Source organism: Gallus gallus, chromosome 4 (assembly GCF_016699485.2).
Source record: "Gallus gallus isolate bGalGal1 chromosome 4, bGalGal1.mat.broiler.GRCg7b, whole genome shotgun sequence".
Classification (NCBI taxonomy): Eukaryota; Metazoa; Chordata; class Aves; order Galliformes; family Phasianidae; genus Gallus; species Gallus gallus.
Window position 1 is genome coordinate 34,050,099 of NC_052535.1, and position 18,976 is coordinate 34,069,074.

The window sequence follows — 18,976 nt, forward strand, 5'->3', positions numbered from 1 at the left end:
ATGTTGAAGGATGTTGCATATTTACTGTAGTTATTCTGAAGGAGCTTTAAGCATGTAAACAGAATAATTTGTTTCAGTGGTTAAAGGTCTAGTCCAAAAAGGCAGTGGTTGCCTGCATCAAAAGCTAGTCAGAAAAACAAGCAAGTGTGGGTGGAATCTATAAAACAGTGTGGACCTGTATGCAGAATTATCTTTGTAACAGTGCTGAAATGCAGGGTACATTTATCTGCAAATGTTGATTTTAAATAACTGAAATATCTGTTAAAATTCCTTGATATCTTCTGATCTTGCATTTGAAAAGTCAGATAAGGACAACTTACCTTAAGAGGATGTGATTATTCTGCACTGTCAGCCTTCACCATCATTTGTAATGCTCTGTAAAACTACAGATTATTTTGTAACACTATCTGTAAAATATGCTGCCTTGACAATATTAAGTACACTGTGGCTTGGTTGTAATTCCTAATTACATACAGACATGTAAGTGTGGCCATATGTCTTGGTTACGTTGGAACCAGAAGATTCTAGCCAACCTCTCAGGTCACAGGAGAATTTGCTTGACAAAAGTCCTGTCATGGGAGCATGACTGAGATATTATGTTGTATACTGATGCCTAGTACTGAATTTGGCTTGAAAAAAACAGTCTAGACATAGGTTGATATTGTACCATAGAGTCATACCTTTTTCTGAACTTGGATAGCTGATCAAACTTCTAAAATGATGTAGTGCATGAAACACAGAATTAATAGAAGTTTATTTTTCTGGTGCCATTTAAAATTGGTCTTCCTACAGCTCTTCTTATAGTGTTGTTATAATAACAGGTAAAGTTGTGTTAAAAATCAGTTAGAGGTTATGTGATTGCAAGTTAAAGGTGTTTTCTTCATGGCCAGATTCTCTGTGGTGGCAGTGGAAATGCTTTCTAGGTTTCAGTCTAAAATGCGAAATAAGACTAAAAGTAATTACTCCTGTGTGAGTACATAGTTCCTTCTTCTGACAGTAAATTTTTCTCAGTTATACTTTAAAGAAGTCTAAAGGCACTGAGAATTATATTAAACATATTCCATGTGTGCAAAAGTGAAAAAGAAGGTTCAAATATATTAATTTCAGCCTCAGATGGGATATAACTCTTAATTTTTCCATTTGTACTCTGGACAATATCTCATAGCTCTATAAAATTTCTTATTCTAAATGCAGGTGGGTTCTTAGGGCAATGTTGAAGGCCATAATACCTGTTCATTCCCTTAGGAAATCTAGAGTAATAATTCACAGTATAGAAAAATAAATCAGTTCTATCCCAGAGATGTTACTGTTCGAAGGAAAAAAAAAAAAAAAGAAGAGGAAAGAGAAAAGGAAAAAAAGCCTACAAAACTCAGATTTGATGTTCCTTTCCAGAGTTTTTAAAAAATTGATTAAATATGTGGCTTCACTTCCATATGGTGCTTAACAATGATAGTTACATGTGGCATTGGAGATAAACTACAATCCCATCACTGGGCACTGCCAAAGTATGCAAGAACTGGACAACAAATTTCCTCAAATGCTTTGGCTCATCTCTGTTATGATTTTTCTCTTTTATTCCACTGGGCTTTTTTTTTTCCCCACTAGATTGCTTAAAAAAAAAAAAAAACAACTATATTAATGTTTGTGGGATTACATGCATTTCAGAGAATGCACTGTAAACTGCATTGTAGAGTGTAACAATTCTCAGAAATTAATCTGTGTAAAGTATTTCATTGTGTACATGTTAGGATGATATTTAGTAATACAGATTTTCATAAGATATTTTAAATTGTTTGCCTGGAGGAAAATCAAGGCTTCAATTTATTCAGAGGAGGAGTTCAAATATGCGTCTTTCCCTAAAAAAGTAAACACTTCAACTATGTAGTTTCTAAGCATTGCAAACTGGGGAACGTTGTGAATTTTCTTTTGTTTTTCATTAGAAGGAGCTGATGAGATGGAGACACCAGCACTGGGAGGAAGAAAGTTGGTAGCTGAGAACCTCAAATGAGGATAAACCCCTAAGTGCTTATGGGTGGCAAAAATCAGATCCTTTTTGTTTGTTTGTTTTTTGTTTTGTTTTGACATCATTTAGAGTTGTCTAGGAGGCAGTCCATTAAATTTGCTGGTTTGAATACTTAAATTTCCTGCATTTTATGGGGAATGTGGGCACTCTCTCTCAAGAAGTTGAATTTTATTGCAACACATAAATCCCTGATGGAAGTAGGCCAAGTTATTTTTTCTGCTGTAAAAACTGAGGGTTTTTTTTTTCCCTTAAAATAAAATGCCAGAATGCTCATTCAGCTTCAGACAGAAACCATAAATGAACCATTTTTCCTTTGGATGTGAGAATTTGTGCCGAGTTCTGCTAGCATGTGTAACTAAAGGAATGTGAAAAGTCTCAAGCCCTGGTGCCATATGATATGACAGACTATAATATTTCAGAGTTTGCTGCCAAATCCTAATCTAATATAGGCAGATACTTTTCCTTTAGCAAAAGAGTTTCCAGTCATGTCCAAAAATATTTTAACCAAAGCAGACATGGAGATTGTGATCTACCTTGGAAAACAGAGTGATTGGTAGTCTGGATAATATTTTGTTACTATACTTTATTGCAAAAAGTTTGATTCAGACTTCAGTAGTTGCTGATTAGTGATGCCTTTATTTGGGAAAGTACGGTAACTAATCATACTGGACTGATAAAATAATGCTTATGCATAGCCAAAGCATTCAGAAGCACAACAGATTAGCTTTCCACTGCAACTCTGATTCCAAATCATTATAGATCAACATTGTTTCACTTCCTACTGGAGCAGAATAGGATTATATGGAAATAATATGAAACCATTCTGTGAAATCACTTCATAAGGAAAAAAATGGCATATTGCCTTTCTCAGACCACCAGATTTGTGAAGTAAAACAAATATTTTTTCTTGTTCTTTTTTTCTAATACCTCGCTCACAGAGTTGATTTATGAGTAAATTAAGACATTCTATTAACATTAGATTTTTAAAAAATTATTTATTTTTTACTCTTTTTGTTAGAGTTACGCATGGTCAAGCTTCATATTTGGGTCCAAAATTTTAACTATTTTTTACGTATGAGATTTCTGGAGTGGTCATGTCCAGATTTAACACATGTTGTCTGAAAAGAACATGAAAGCACCCAAGGATAATAACGTGAAGTGGCAATTAAGTAAACAAGTTGCTTTGAATGTTCTACTACATCAGGAACATAGCAGATGAAACGGGGTTTCATTTCTTTTCTATAACAACCTGTTGTCATTTCATTTCCACCCTCCTTGCCTCCTCTACTTTCTGCTAGAAACCGCTGGTGCCCACGAGATGGCACTATGCCATAGCAGGGCGTTAGGAAACCAAGTCTACAGGTCCCATTTTACGGCGTGGTTGGATCCCTTTTTAAACTCTAGATTAGCTCAGAACATAGTTTCCTTGTGTCACAAATATCCTGCCTTTCAGACCTATGTCACTTGGGAACTGCAGGAGATTCCTGCTGGGCAGTTTGGGGGAATACCAGTGCAGACACATTTGCTAGCAGATTTGGGAAGGACGTTTAGCCTAAGGTCCCTCCATGGAAAAAAGAAGCCTGTTATTTAAAGGATCCTCTTAGATAAGAACTATTTGGAGTAAATAGCACACTTAGGCAAGAGTGTCTCCGAGGAACACAGTTAATCAGTTAAACAGGCTTTAACATATTTCATTCGTATACTCTTGGCCTACCTTCTAACCATTATATATAAGGTAAAAGTTGTTTTATTTTTATTAAATATAAAAAGATTAAGGAATTTAAGAGACATCTCTCGAATCATTTTTGTCAAGACTAGCACACACAGAGTAAATGCATTATTAAGCCCCAGCCACCTGAGATCCACTGAACTGCTCAGGTCACGGAATATTAAGTTAATTGGGCTGGGTGATACAAGCAATGAAGAGTGAACAAGGTCAGTCCCCACCCCACCAAAGAAATGAAAAAATACAAAAAAATCCTTCCTGTCATGGAGCTGCTGTGCAGCTTTGCAGGGAGGAGAGCTACTTTCTGGAAGACGAAACAACCTTTGCAGCTGTGAAACCTGAGAGAACAATGGAGATTGTGTACACCAGCAGTTGTGGGGGGCTGCTTTCTGCTCTCCAGGGCTCAATGCCAGAACGGTCCCTCAACAGCAATCTTTTTTCTGTAATAAATTCTAAACTTCTTTTGGCCTTATTGCTGCACTCTGAGCTGAAGTGAATCTGAACAACTGATAGGAGACACCCCCTGTCTTAAAAGCTGTTGGTGCATATTGAACTCCAACAAATCTGTTCTGGATGGTGTAGAAGAGGTATGAAAAGTATGCTCCCACCATACAGAAGTCTTCTGATGCAAAAAATGGTTCGGTTCTTTCTTTCTGGTTACTGAAATATCTGAAGGAATATGGAATACTAACTTAGAAAATCACTTGTTCAGTTTGCTGAACAGGAGAACAATTGGTGTATATTGTTAAAATTACAATCTCTATAGAAAAGTTATCTTTATTCTTAATCAGTGTAGCTTTTTTGCTTGAGATTTTTCTTTTGCTGGTCTATACACTCTAAGGGGTGACACAAGGAGCAGAAAGCTTAAATGTGCTCACTCTCACCAGAATGGAAAGCTTTGTCTATTAGATGATGCCTGATTCCTCCCATCTCGACCTAATTCTAGCTGAATTAGTATCACAATACTCTTCTCTTTTAACTGGAGAGTATTCCTCTTCACATTCTGTTGTTCTTCCTGATCTACTGCTATACCTTTTCATAAAGAGAGCTGCATTTGCACTGTAAGTAAAGCAGTATTTGAGCGTTTATAGCTCCTAGGCTAGAAAATGTCTCATAAAAGTTCCATGGCATTGTTTACAGACACATAATGGGGTATTCAGTGTGTTTTTGTTTCTTTTTTTTTTATTTGTTTTTGTTTTTTTAACTAAGATCTCTGTTGGTCTGAAAGTCAATGTATGAAACAGAATGATTTCAATGATGCATACTAGTTAGAGTCCGACTGCATTATTTTGTCTGACAATCTTTTTAAAATAAATATGTAAATTTATAGTTTTATCAGCAATTGGCCTGATTCTTCTTTATTAACCTCTTCAACTCATGGGACTATTTGTGCTATAAAGCATTAATTAATATAAATTGGGAGTAACAGAAAAAGCTCCTGTGTGTTTTTCTAAGTCCACTTTTCGCATCCTTACTAACAACACTGTGAAACTTGGGCCTATTGGCACTAAACAAAAAAATTTGTTTGACTTGGTTGAAATTTTTCAAAGCTTATCCCAAATACAGAATGATGATGAAAGATAAAGATAGCAACGATAAAAATTTATGCCTAACAATGATCATAGAAGGAAAAAAAAGGAAATGTTTCATGATTTGATGAGTTTGAAAAAGGGCAAAGGAACTGGTTTAAACGAGGAGAAAATATTCTCCTAGACTTTACTTAGACTGAAGACTTCATTCTTTTTCTGTCTTTGCTCTTTGGAAATATATTGTCCTCTTCACTCCTTCCAACTTGCCACATAAGTGGCTCTCGAAGCTGTGATTGATAACATGCAGGTAGCCTTTGCTTACCCAACACAGGTTCTTCTGTACATTGCCATAGTATATACCATAGTAACTCCACAGAGAAAGTAGTTCCACTGTGTTGAGAGCAAAACTGTTCTAATATGTCTGAGTCCATTCCCTTCCAGAAACCTTATCTTATGACTGCTGTCAAACGCTTGAAAGAGTTCCTTGTTAGGCCAAGCTATACAGGTGCACAGTTTAGCAGCAAAACACACTGACATCCCACCTCAACACATCCATCTATTGGTCAAGGTGTTTATACAGGTAGGCAGTTGTAATGTGTTTGTGCATGTCAGTAAGTTGTAGCAAACTAGTTCTGTTATGCATTAGAGTTAAAATAGAAACAGCAATGTCAGAATACCTACTTAATCTCTGGGGGTTTTACTTACTTAAAAAATGTATAGTGAGTTTGCTCTTTTAGTTTTTTCTTTTTTTAGATAAAAATAAAAATAATTTATGAACTGTAGCAGAAATGATAAGTCACAGCCTGAAGCACTGATTGAACACCTGGTAGGAAGTCAGATCCAACCCAGGGGAGCTCAGGTGCATGCAATGTACCTGAGTGAGCAGAAGGGGTGGAGCCAGGATCCACTCCTTCCCAGACCTCATTTAAGGGTTGGCAGTGGAGGTGTGGGTGTCTTGGTGGAGATCCCTGTCTACCTGAGGTCTTCTAAGGGTAAACAGGAATTTTTTTTTTTTTTTTTGCCTTTGTTTTTGTGTCCGTGGCTGCTGTATTTGAGCATATTCTCACTTGCTGTAGCCTAGGGTTTTGCTATTTTGCTATCTTTGTTGCATTTTCCGTTGTGTTACAGGATTACATAAAGGTAAAGTGAAACTTTAAAAGTTGAAAAGCTAGACTGAAATAGTTTTCAAGGCTATTTTTATGTTCAGTGTTATTCTGAAGCATTTTTTTCAATTTAAGGTCCTTGATTCCAGGTTCTGTGGAGGGCTAGTCTGCTTATTACAGACTCTTATTCTCTACTTTGTTATAAAATGTCTTCTGTCCACATACCTTTTAAGGCTGTTGTTCTTTTAAGTTCATGGATATACCTCCAATCTGGTCACGTGAATGTTCCTACACAGAATTTTTTCATACTGTATGCGAGAACTTACAGACGTTTATCTCCCAAGAGTGGGAACTAAAGTATTGCCTCATCATTAAGAATTAAAACCCTTAGAATTTTCTACTTCTTACTAAATGAGACATAAGATTCTAGTTCATAGTTTTCTGTGCATCATCAGACCAAATGTATTTGTACAATACAGCAAAAAAATATTGTTCCTTGTATCATGTAACAGTGAAGTTTCATAATAAGTAGCTTGTAACTATTAGATTAAAACATAAATACAAATCCTTGAATATTAAACTGCATACTAGGAGGGGACTGTATCTTTTTTTTACATATACGTTTCTGTCTATAGTCTTGAATTGCAGCCAAGACTGTGTGAAAAATATTATTTATGCAGAAGCTCTGAATGTTCTTCACACTTACTGTTATGCAAGCATTTTCCCTCTTTAATATCTACTACCCTGCAGTTCTATTTCCTTTAGGTGATGTTATTTTTGTCTCAGTTTATACTAGAAAATATTCTTTCTATCTCCTGTCAGCTACCTAGACTCAATTTAAATTAGGTAGTTGCTAACCTTATCTGATGAATGACGTACTACTTTAACCAATACTGTTAAGGATTGGGAAGATTTATAGTTCAGCTGCTTGAAAATAGTAAGGCCTCCAACGCTAATATAAGCATTTGAAATGTAAATTTTGTAAGTGGGCTCTTTAAGACTATTTGATGTTTAATCACTCCCAGAAAACTTTACACAAGTGGCTGTAAGACTTTTGGATGGTGCCTGAGTTCATACCACAACAGCAGTTATCATTACTTAATGATGAAATAATCTCTGTTCTCTCCAGCTGGATTATATTTAAATCCTAGAAATTTTTTGATAGAAAAAGGAAGATGAAAGCTAAGGTCAGTGATAAACTTAGTTATGAAGAAGTTGAAACGTGGTGTGTGGAATAAATGGTGTTGTCCATCAACTGTGTGCCAGCTCTACGTAGAATGTGAATGTGACAATGTTAGAGAAGACTTCTGCCATGATTTACTTAATTTTATATTTAAAAACAAACAAACAAAAAAAACCCACAGGATGATGCTGGGTTACTCATGCAAGACAGGCATTGTTTTGCAGGTCTGTGTGCTTTTCACACTGCCTAATTCAAGGCACCTGGAGGTAAGTGCCTGTATTAGGAGAATTTCTAGAATTGCTCATGATTATTTCAAGAAAAAACATTCCTACCACCCGGGTGTGACTTAGGGCAGGAATTCAGCACAAGTGACTGAATGACTCCTGAAGAGTTTCCTAGCTGGTATACAGGAAACAGATGGCAACTAGCTGTCTAATTTATTGCATAAACAGCAAAAAAAGAGTTGTAATTGCCAGGAATAAAAATCAAATCAGGGTACTTATAGGAGACTGTCATAGGTCAAATGCAAATTAAGGACTTAATGCCAAAACTAAAATTCTGAAAATGTCTGCTATTATGCTTTCCAGATTTTAGGCTTTCTAGCTTTTTCAGCTGTGCCAAGGCGTATCTGGAGATGCTTCTGATTTGGTAGTGCTGGATAGGCATTGTGTGTTGTTTTTCAGTGTAATCACGGTACAGAAACTATGTTTTCTCCCTTATGAAACATACTTTTTCCTCTATTTCCTTGTTAAGATTGTTATTAGATTTTAATGGTTAAAACAGTGGTTAGAAGGCCCATTCAGGGTTAAGAGTTGATATACAAGCAGAGGAAATTTTAAGCTTTTGCAGTTAGAAATTAATGCTCTGATTGTGATGGATGCTACACAGTAACAGAAGAAAAATTGTATGGTTGCCTCAGGCAAGAACTGGTTAAGAAGATTCTAAAGATTTTAAACTTGTTTTAATTCAGGACTGGAGAAAAAAGTATGATTGGGCTGTGTGAACTGGGGAATTGGTAGTGCAAGCACCAAGAAATCTAGCTGATTCTACTACTGCGGCACAGGTTTGAAGCTTCTGGTGAAACTAAGCAAAACCAAGATTATACTATGGCAAAGTTTTTTTTGTCTTGACTTTTTTTTTTTGCTTTAGTTCTAAGAGACAATTGGAAGAAGTGTTAACAAAACCAAGATGGATTGTATTAATCAGTGGCAAAGGAAGAGGTAAGTTGAAACCAACATCCTGCTATGTCTCTATTTTGATAAATGTCCAACCACTAAAGAAATCCAGACAAGACAGGTTTGAATGAGTGTCTACAGAGAGCACATCAATATATGTGTTCAACAGTACTGTTGTAACACTGGCCAGTAATCACAGCCTACATTAATTCCAGAAAGTACACACAAATAATATTTCTTGGCTCCATTTTGAAAGCAGCATTTGGAAAGTTATTTGCACTAATCCTGTAACAATAACAGGATTTGTGTTTCCAGCGTAAGCATAGCTTTGAAAATGTAACCGTAAGTGTCTAATGCAATAGTCGTAGTAATCCCTGACCTCATAACTTCTGTGAAAAGGGAGCAATTTTGCAGAAGTGTTTGCCTGTAAACTAGAGAAAAAAAATATCCTGTACCCTGTAGGATCCTCACAGGAGCAGTCTCTTTTTCCCTAGAGGGTTGTAATATTATTTTAAAAAAAAAAAAGAAGGAAGAGTTATCGAAAGAACCCAAATCTTTCTTGCATGTCTTAAAATCCCAAGCTTCTTTTCCAGGAATGTTATAACATCTGTGATGAAGACTGGTGACTGAGCACTGAATTATTTCAACTGCTACCATAGAATTATAGAAGGGATTAGGCTGGAGAGGACCTTCAAGTTCATCAAGCTCCAGCCCTATGTCATGGGCTACCCACTAGATCAGGCTTCACTGGATCCTACCCAACCTGGCCTTGAGCCCTTCCAAGGAAGGGGCACTCATAGCCTCTGTGGGCAACCTGTGCCAGTGCCTCACCACCTTTCGGATAAAAAATTTCTGCCTAATATCTAACCTAAGTCTCCCCCTTTTTTTCCCCCTTGTCCTATCACTATCAGACTGTGTAAAAAGTTGTTCTCCCTCCTGCTTGTAAACTCTCTTCAGGTATTGCAAAGCCACAATGAGGTCTCCTCAGACTCTTCTGTAAGCTAAACAACCACAGCTCCCTTGACCTTTCCTCATAGGAGAGGTTCTCCAGCCCTACAGTGATCTTTGTGGCCCTTCTCTGGACCTGCTCCAGCAGCTCTGCATCTTTTCTGTACTGGGGGCCTCAGGCTTGGATGCAGTACTCCAGATGGGGCCTCACAAGGGCACAGTAGAGGGGGACAATCACCTTCTTCTCCCTGCTGGTCACCCTTCTTTTGATGCAGCTCAGAATACTGTTGGCCTTCCAGGCTGCAAGTGCATACCACTGGTTTGTGTCCAGCTTTTCATCCATCAGGACCCTCAAGTCTTTCTCTGCAGGGCTGCTCTCAATAAGTAAATAGGCTGTTGTACTCCCCTGTTGCCTGACAATGCAAAGTGTTATCTATTCTACTTTGGTCTGAGTAGTGGGGCATACAGAACTGTTTTTTTTTTCCTCTTCTCCCTAGGAAGACTTGTGTATAAGGCTTATGTATGTTTGTGTATAGAATGAGAAGTTATGTAAAATTCAGTGATTTATGCAGGAAAGTAGCAAGTAAAATCTGAAAGGTTTCAGCCTACGTTTTTTTTCTGTTCAGAATTCCTGTTGACTTTAGAGGAATGTGAGATTAGTCTATTTTCAGAATAGAAGAAAATTATCCACATTAAGTATCTGCTGGAATGATTAGATATTGGACTTTTACATCATACTAGATATTGTCATTTTCCTATGATATTGGTTTCCAGTCTTGTGTTTTGTAACAAGGATATTGGTTATGGTTACATGTGACATATTTTAAAGGATATATTTAATAACCCTGCTCAGGATAACAATATCTGAAGATTGCTGCCATCTATAGCAGCCTTGTTGTGAGTCTGAATAAAACTAATTTTTTACTTCACATTAATCAAACTCAAAGCATTTTCAGCATTGGGGGGGAAAAAAGTCTGCTTGCAGAAAATGACCTAGTAAAGAAGTACAACAAAGGATATTAAATAACCTACCAGGTATTTCTCCCTACCTCTCAGTTAACAGAGGCGAGAAATAGTTTCCAAGGCAGTAGGGCTGTACAGAAAAAGAAACGTTATACATCAGTGAGGCTTCAAAAAGTGATGAAACTGCTTAAAAGGACCAAAAGGTGGCAGTACTCCATGCATCGCTGAATTCCGAACGCCCTCAGAGCTCACTCTATCTTACTACGGTCTTGCATGGCACGTTGATATTTCACAGAAGTCAGATAGTTAAACTTGTAGCTTAATTGATGTCAGGTGACCTGAAGTAAAAAATTTAACAAGACTGAGATTTACTTGATCCTTTTACTTAAGAAAAATCTTGGATACAGGTAGTGTAAAATCATTTTGTATTTAGAGAAGTATCTCCAAGGCACAACTCAAACAGGTTGCTTTGAGCAGCCATTTCTAACAGAAGTAAAACTGCAGGTATTAAGATGGAAATAGCTGTGTTTTATCTCCTGAGATAATTATCCTCCAGTTTGTCCATCAGACCAAATCCAGACAATAATGGATCCCTCTTTTGGATGTCAAAAACAACTGAAGGATCCTTGCTGTAAACAGGGGATGGTTTTGGCATATGGTGACGTATGGTATTCTGTAATTCTAAATGTATGCAAGATGTTTATTAGCGACTGTTCTTGCAATGACGTGGTTGCGTGTGCGTCACTATATTTTGCAGTGCTCTGACCATAACTGTGCCTCTGACCTTGCTATGTTACCTTTTCTCTGTTCCTTTCTTTGGCCTCCCCACAGGGTTGGGACTGTTATCCTTGTGGTTGTCTTGCTTTCATGTTCTTTCTTCTTTCCCCATTACCAGCGATGTTGCTGCTTTTTCCTAGTAAAGGACCAGAACGGAAATGAGCCACCACGCATTCAGTGCAAGTCGAGGCCCATGTGTTCAAGATGGCAGTTAGAGATACTCAGTTCAGTGAGGGGACAGAGAGGCAGGGAAAGAAATCTCCTTTCTCTGTTAAAGTCATGTATTGATCTTAGTCCAAAAAACCAAGTTTTTAGTTATACCAACTCACTTGCTACTATAACTATTAATAAAGATACAGGTTGTATTCCTCACTACTACTACTTTTCCTCTTGTAGGTATACTTCTTTCATTACTAAGGAGGTGGGCTTCTCTTACTGAGAACTGCACTACTTTGGTTATACCCTTTAAACCCAGAAAACATAGAAGGTGGTAAGATTTTCTTTGAACGACTGCTAAATTCATTTGTTGAGCACAATGCCACAGCCAGCAATAAGCAGGCTGTTAGTTATTATCCTCACTCAGGGTGTGGTTTTGTTTTTCTTGTTTTGCGGTTGAACTGGTCTGGTGGCTCGCTGCTGTTGAAATGGTCAATTCAGTTTCCATCTTGTCCTGGCCACACATTCTTGTTACCTCCCTGATGCTGTCTGCTGTGTTTGTCTGATCCTACCATAAACCAGTTCTACTCACTAAACCAGAGAAAGCCAATCTGACAAAAATGTGAATAGTTTTCTGTGGTTTGGTTGGAGCTGAAACATTTCTCCCCAAACTCAGGTGAAGGAATGTGGAACTGCTCACCTGTGAACTGGATGAGGGAAGAAAGGCTGCCGTGTTGAGTAGCAAAATGGTGTTACATTGGCTTAGCCTTTCTGTGAAAACTCTGTCACAGTTTAGGAGATACTCATGATCCTTGTCTTTCCAGTAAAGTGGAAAAAACAGTTAATGTGGGCTGAAGCATGCCACTAGTGAAGAAAATGGATTATGTACTATCTGAAAATGCAGAGGATGGATGCAGAAGGTGTAGTTTTGTCAGATGTTGGCCTTCCCAAGAAAGCCAGGTTAAGAAATACTCTCTCCTTCCCTTAATAGCTTGTTTCCAATCTGCCAATGTAATATATTTTAGGATATATTGTAAACTGTATTGCTGAAATAATCTGGCTTAGTAAACATTTGCTCTTTTGAAGGTTTACTTTTATCCCAGATCACTTCAGTGAAGCTAGTATCTCCTGAAAGTATGCCTTTAGGATGAAATGATATGGTTCAATCCAAATTAGTAATCTAGCAGTATGTCATTACTGGAAAGAAGGAAGTTTTTCCCTGCTGACCCAGGAAAAAATGAACAGCCTTCTGTCAGATTTGTGAGCTGAATCAGCTCATTGTGTTTTTGTGTGCATGCATGTGGATCTGAAGTGTCCTCGGTGCAAAGCAGAAGTGGTGAGAGACCTGTGGCTGGGAATGAGAGGGAAGGAGAAAATAGGATCTCACCCTTTTGGTCATGTCAAGGGTTCATGATGGCTTGAACCAGTACAAGTATTTCCACCTTTTATGTTCATACCAAAATATTTCATTGATGAAATAGAACTAGCTACATTAATGGCTGTACTAAATCTGGAAATCTAGATTGCTGTTTCCCTGTATTTGTTCCTATTTTCTGTATGTTGTGCATTAACACTGTATTTGGTATTATGAGTGCTATTAACTGCGTACTGATTATTTCTTGCTTTGTGGAAATTCTGTTACTGATTTGTTCAGGTAGCAACCAAGTCCTTTACTGGCAAAGTACGTCTTACAGTATTGAGGGTAACTCTGAGGGAGAGTATTCTGAATGTGTCTGCACTGTAAATACAGAGAAGAAGCAGCTGTCACCAGCCATTATTTTTTGGTCTGACAATACTTTTCACCACTGGTTATCTAACATGGAAAAATCCACAAAATCATCTATTCTATTTATCTAGCTTATCAGGTGTCAAGGAAGACCTTTCAATGATCAGCAGCCTCAAACTAGTTAATCACCAGAGTGACTCTCTGCAGTACATTTAGTTCATATAAATGAGGCAATTGTTCGCTAATCAGTCACAGCTGATTTCCTCATTCTTGGCTGAGATCAACAACTTCCTTCTCCTAATCCCTGAGATAGTTATTTATTCAAAGAGAACTTTCTACTCCTCCTTTTTAGGTAGGGAATAGTTCAATATTTCCCTGTCATAATCTGCATGTACACTTTTGTGTAGCCTTACTGCAAGCTTTTGTTCTCTTTATGCTTCCTTCCGTATAGTTACCTTGTTGTTCAAGTACAAATCTTCACTGAAGACCTATTGTCTTTTTTAGAAGGGAGTACTTACTGGTACAAACCTTATTTTTTTTCTTGTTATAGCATAAGTGCATTCAAATTTTATGCTGATTAAGTAATATGAAGTACCAAATGCATTCAATGAGATGAGAAATACTTTTAGTCACTTAAACATAAAGCTTCTGCTTAACTTCTCAATATGGCAATGGAAGATTGCTCACTCACCATAAGCCTTAAAGGAGCTAAACCTGTATGTACTCAAACCTGTTGAACTCCAGTAGATGTGGACCCTTCTGCTCTGTTATAGCTGTATTATATTAATTCAGCAAGTTACAAGATCCTGTAAGAGTTTAAAGCTGATAATTTATCTTTAAGATAAATTATTTCTATAAGGAATTCTGAAATTATTATCATTTAAACAAGATTAGTCTTATCAGTGACCCATTAAGAACACTTACATCCTAGTATATTGTTTTTATCTTAGTGCACTCTTCAGAAGTCTGACAATTATGCTGTTTTCCTGAAAGTCTGCTTTTCTGTATATCAGCGACGAGCAGTCTGGAATGCTATCAAATATTTAGCAAGGCTTGGAGAATAAAAAGTGAAAGCCATATGGACATCAATGATTATTAAGGACGGTAGTCCCAGTTTGATCATCTTGTACACGAAAATATAGAATTTGCTATATTTTTCTGGACAGAGGGAAATCCTCATCAGCTTTTCTGCATTAGTTTAGGGAAGCATCTCAAAAGGTGTGCTGTAATATTAAAGGCCATTTTTAATGGTCAGTAGAGTTTTCCCTTGTGTGTGCTTGGAGGCACATAGATAGTTGGGAAATCACTCTGTGATGATTCTTCTGAATTATGTGCAGCTAAATCCGGCACAGAGCTGGAGAAAGTGTGCAGGATGTATTAGCAATTCTGCTCTAAGCCATGCTTATAAGTAAATAATATTAATCCCTTCAGAGCAATGTACAACCAAATTACTAAAGCTAGTTCCTGAAGAAACTTAGACCATGGTGCTTAATAAAAATGTCATGTTGCTTGAGTTATTAGTTCCTCTCTCAATGCTGAGAATAGTTTTGAGCTTTTCCTGCTTTATCCAAGAATTCATATTTTGTGTGGAAAACGCAGCCATAATACAATACTTACGCTATTACTTCAGCTGGTGAAGAACAAAGCAGCGGCAATAAAGACTGTAGGAGACACTTCAATATATGAAGTTTTATCAGTAGCTAAGGCTGTATAATTTGTCCATGACAATGTCCAAAATGAGCAAGTTAACTATAAGACTGAATAATTACTTTAATGTCAGATTTCACAGTTTAAATTAAAAGCAATAATGTTGTAGTGCAATGCTAGTAATTTCTCTAAGAAATCTCAATTATATTTTTTAAGTTGCCTCCATCTGGTTACAGGAAAAAAAAATACCCACAATAACAAGGCCAGTTTCTCAGTTGACTGAATCAACATACTTATTTTGAAACTAGTGGAGCTATATCAGTCAGTGGATAATCTAGCCTACAGGTGTTAATCATATGCACAATGAAATGAATCTATCCCTATACATCTTCTGTGATGATTTTACGTTTTTCTATGTGGCTAATACAGGAATTGCTAAGGCAGTAAGTAAATAACAATTGTGGATATACAAATATCATTGTATTGTGCAAACTAAGCATGTTCTTTGAGGATTGTTAAGAGGCAGTAAACAAGCAGATTCAGTGAGATACTTCAGATGCGCTGTTTTTGTAGATTTCCATTTTAATGACGCTTCTTGCAGTAATTACCTAATTGTTTATGTAGGTCATTGTTATATGTGACTGGTCAGCAGTTTGTTAGGTAGTTTTGCTTGCATTAATACATGCCCTTTGATTTAATAAGTCTTGATGTGCTTCTGAAGAGATCAATATTTCATTATTTTTAATTTAAAGATCAATTCCTGGTGTCTTTTGTTTAGAATTTTAACATGTTTTGCTATTCAAATGTCTTCTATTTCAATTAATGATTTATGGTAGTAAGCGGAAATTAATTTAGAATATATATTGACAGGATAATATTTCATGTTCCTATCATACTTAAGGGGAAAAAATACAGATACATCTGAGTGTATCCCATATGTAGAGAAGTTCTGAATACTTTTTAATAAGATCAAGATAAAATTCTTACTAATGATCTGCTGAAACAAAAAAAGCATCTTCAGCAAGCTAGAATATCTAGGCCTATATTCAACAAAGCCCTGAAGTACACATCTAAGTGTAAGCACATAGATAATTTTATTCCACTGTGGAAATCTTGTATTTGATTTTGAGCATGCATAGTCAGACTTTGTGGAATTAGGGCATTGGCACTGTGCATTCCCATGGAAATCAACATTAAGATTCATCCAGGCTTTTACAAAAGCAACAGATTCTCTCAGATGCAACTTCATATATTTGTGTGCTTGCTGTATGTATAAATTGTAATTCATGAAAATAAAACAGGACTTAACCTAAGCATTAAGGCTTCTCATGTTCTTGGGACCAACGTGATTTTACCACTAGTGTAAGTAACTGTAAATTTACAGATGGCATCCTTTTTTCTATGAAAATGTGTCTCATAAATTTCTAAGGGATACAGTTTCATATAATTCTTCATCATGTCTACTTTTAACACAGCAGTGTCTCAGCATCTGTTAGTTTCCTTAGTTGTCATTTATTTATGTGCTTCATATAGTGATTTCTGCCTTGTCAGTACTCTTAAGATATGCACTGGACTTTTCTTTTAATACTGTTTCACAGGAGGCAGTGAACAGCTGCGGTTCCTTGAAGAAGAAATCTCAGCACCAAAGAGATTGTACCTAATACATCTGTGGAAGTGACTGCACTTGTCTGAGGTTTACTCTGACATATAGTAAGGATGAAGTAGATTTATCTTCTTTCTCATTCTTCAGCCTTGCTTTGAAAGCGGAGAATAAGTTATTATCATGACTTCCTCTGCTTCCTTTTTCTGATTACTTGCAGTTTTTGTGGCCAATTCTCTATGCTCCCAGGTTGCAGGGAACTATGACTGTCACAAGCCCTTCTCAGCTGCGAAGAGGTAGATCTATTGTACATCTCTCAGTTTAAACTTCAGAATTACATGGAATCATCACAGTATGGCTCTAGATACCATAATGCTTTTGAAGTCTTATGCCCTTTTGAAAAAACAGCCTTTGCAGCTTCTTCCACACTACCACCTCCTCCTTGTGTTCATTGGGTATTACTGTCGGTCCAAGGTGCTTTATGTCTATATTAAATCTTTAAACAGCCTTTGCTCAGCACAGTGTGTGTTTCTCAAAGAATGATATGATATGTCTTTGAGTGATGGAGCAGAAAGCCTGAAAGAAGGAAATCAAGACTTTTACAATGGTTGGAAATAGCAGGAACAACTTGATAAAACTGCTTTGAACCATTGAGTTTTCCCATAGTGCCTACAAAATGCACATCTCAACAAATGAATGAAGGTACAGAGCCCAGCTGCTGAGGGCCTTGATCCCTAGTGGCTCTTTCATAATGGACATAAATCCTACAGTACTCAAAGAAGAACAATGGATTTACAGGTCCTTCAGTGTGTGGAAAACTTGCTATCTCTGAGCAACTTTGTTAGAAAAATCATGGAATCTGAAGGCCATCTGCTCCACTGCTCAATTAGGGCCACCCAGAGAGGGTTGCCTAGGACCATATTGGGGTGGCTTTTGAGTATCTCCAAGAAGGGAGGCACTACAGACTCTCTTAGTAGGCTAGTCTATTGATTTTTTTTTTTTCTTAATTTATAACCTAGATTTACAGTTAGCGTACAATATTATTTCATTTTGTGGAAGTGATTTGCTATAAGATTCGTTTGCAACAAGTGGGCGTTTCTTTGCTTAACAATGAAGAGATTATGAAACAGATTCATTTTGAAAGAGGAAAAAAAAAATTAAAATGGTGCATCAGTTGGAGGTATGCAAATTCATAAAACTGCCTTACTGGATGAGATATGTTGGAGCAACACATAATGAATTTGCAGCATAGCTACTTTAAGTGTGTAAATGTTAATGCCAGGTGAAAAATAGTCCAAGAAGAGTCTTTCCATGTATTTCATTGGGCTGTTGATTAGTTTCTTTGCAAGGTAGGAAGAAAGGATTTCCTTTGGCTTCTCCTAGAATTCATCTTCTCCTTAGAAATACAGTGCTTGTTAACGTTCATTTCTACACCTTTCATTCTTTTGCTTATAAACTAACTGGTGATAAGAGTTCACAGGTCTTTATGTTCAAAATATGTAAGTAAGCAAAGGTTTAATTTATCTACTTTTTTTTTTTCGGAAGTGTCCTAACAAGCACTTAATGAGACAAGTAGTGTGTGCCTATCTTTTACTGCTGAGTATTGTGTCTTTGTGGCAACTGTGAGGGATACTGTTGAGCTACTGGTCTGCTAACTGTCTATGTTACTTGTAAACAAATTCGTAAAACATGTTTCTTACAGTTTTCTTAGAGATGAGCTGTATCATGTTTATGGAAGTCTATCATGTTTTATAAACAAATTAGTAATCTATCTTGATTCAAATTATTCATTAAAATAATTAATTTATCACAGGCTTATCATTGCTAGTACATAAAATTTACTATGACTGTTGCATAATTACAAAAAAAAATTCCCAAACCACCTTAGGGCCTGAAGCATATTTTCCTATTCTTCTTGTTTTGTACAGTGCTGAGCCACTGCCAGTCCTCAACATGATAATGTTTCCTGTCTAACCAACAAATATCCTTTTATCCATCATCTATCCATACTGTTGTCATTGCTTATTTATCAAGTTTTCACTTGACTTTTTTTTTTCTTGGATTGGTAGTAGAATCTGTTTGCAGCTTTTGATGTAGTTCATCAGTTCAAATTTTCATACAAACACCTAATAATAAATAATAGCAAATGTAATACAGTGCACTATAAGAATATATATATCCAAGATGAGCGTTGTTATTTATAACCCACTAAATGTAAAAGAATTAAAAGATGCAAATATATCATGGTAACTCAAATTTTAACATATCTAAACAAGATAAACTCTTATTGGAGTAAGATTTTATTTTTTTAATATCTTGTCAAAAATATACAAAGAATACCTATTTCTGCAGAATATATATTGGTTTTTATTTTTCATCAAAATATTTATTTTTCTTTAGGCTGAAAAAGCAGCCAAAAG

The 18,976-nt window shown here is 36.6% G+C and overlaps 1 protein-coding gene across 7 annotated transcripts in view; it reads left to right on the forward strand.

The window, feature by feature from the left end:
• The window catches only part of JADE1 (jade family PHD finger 1), a 150,634-nt gene that overhangs the window by 27,927 nt on the left and 103,731 nt on the right, over window positions 1–18,976 (forward strand). For 3 of the 7 annotated variants that reach the window (XM_046941074.1, XM_046941070.1, XM_046941068.1), the window contains 2 exons: window positions 8,714–8,784; window positions 16,555–16,666. The gene's annotated coding sequence lies outside the window, so the exon portion shown is untranslated. Of the gene's footprint in view, window positions 1–8,713; window positions 8,785–11,823; window positions 11,849–16,554; window positions 16,667–18,976 lie in introns of all 7 variants that reach the window. The other 4 variants (XM_046941069.1, XM_046941071.1, XM_040699863.1 and 1 more) reach the window with 2 other exon arrangements.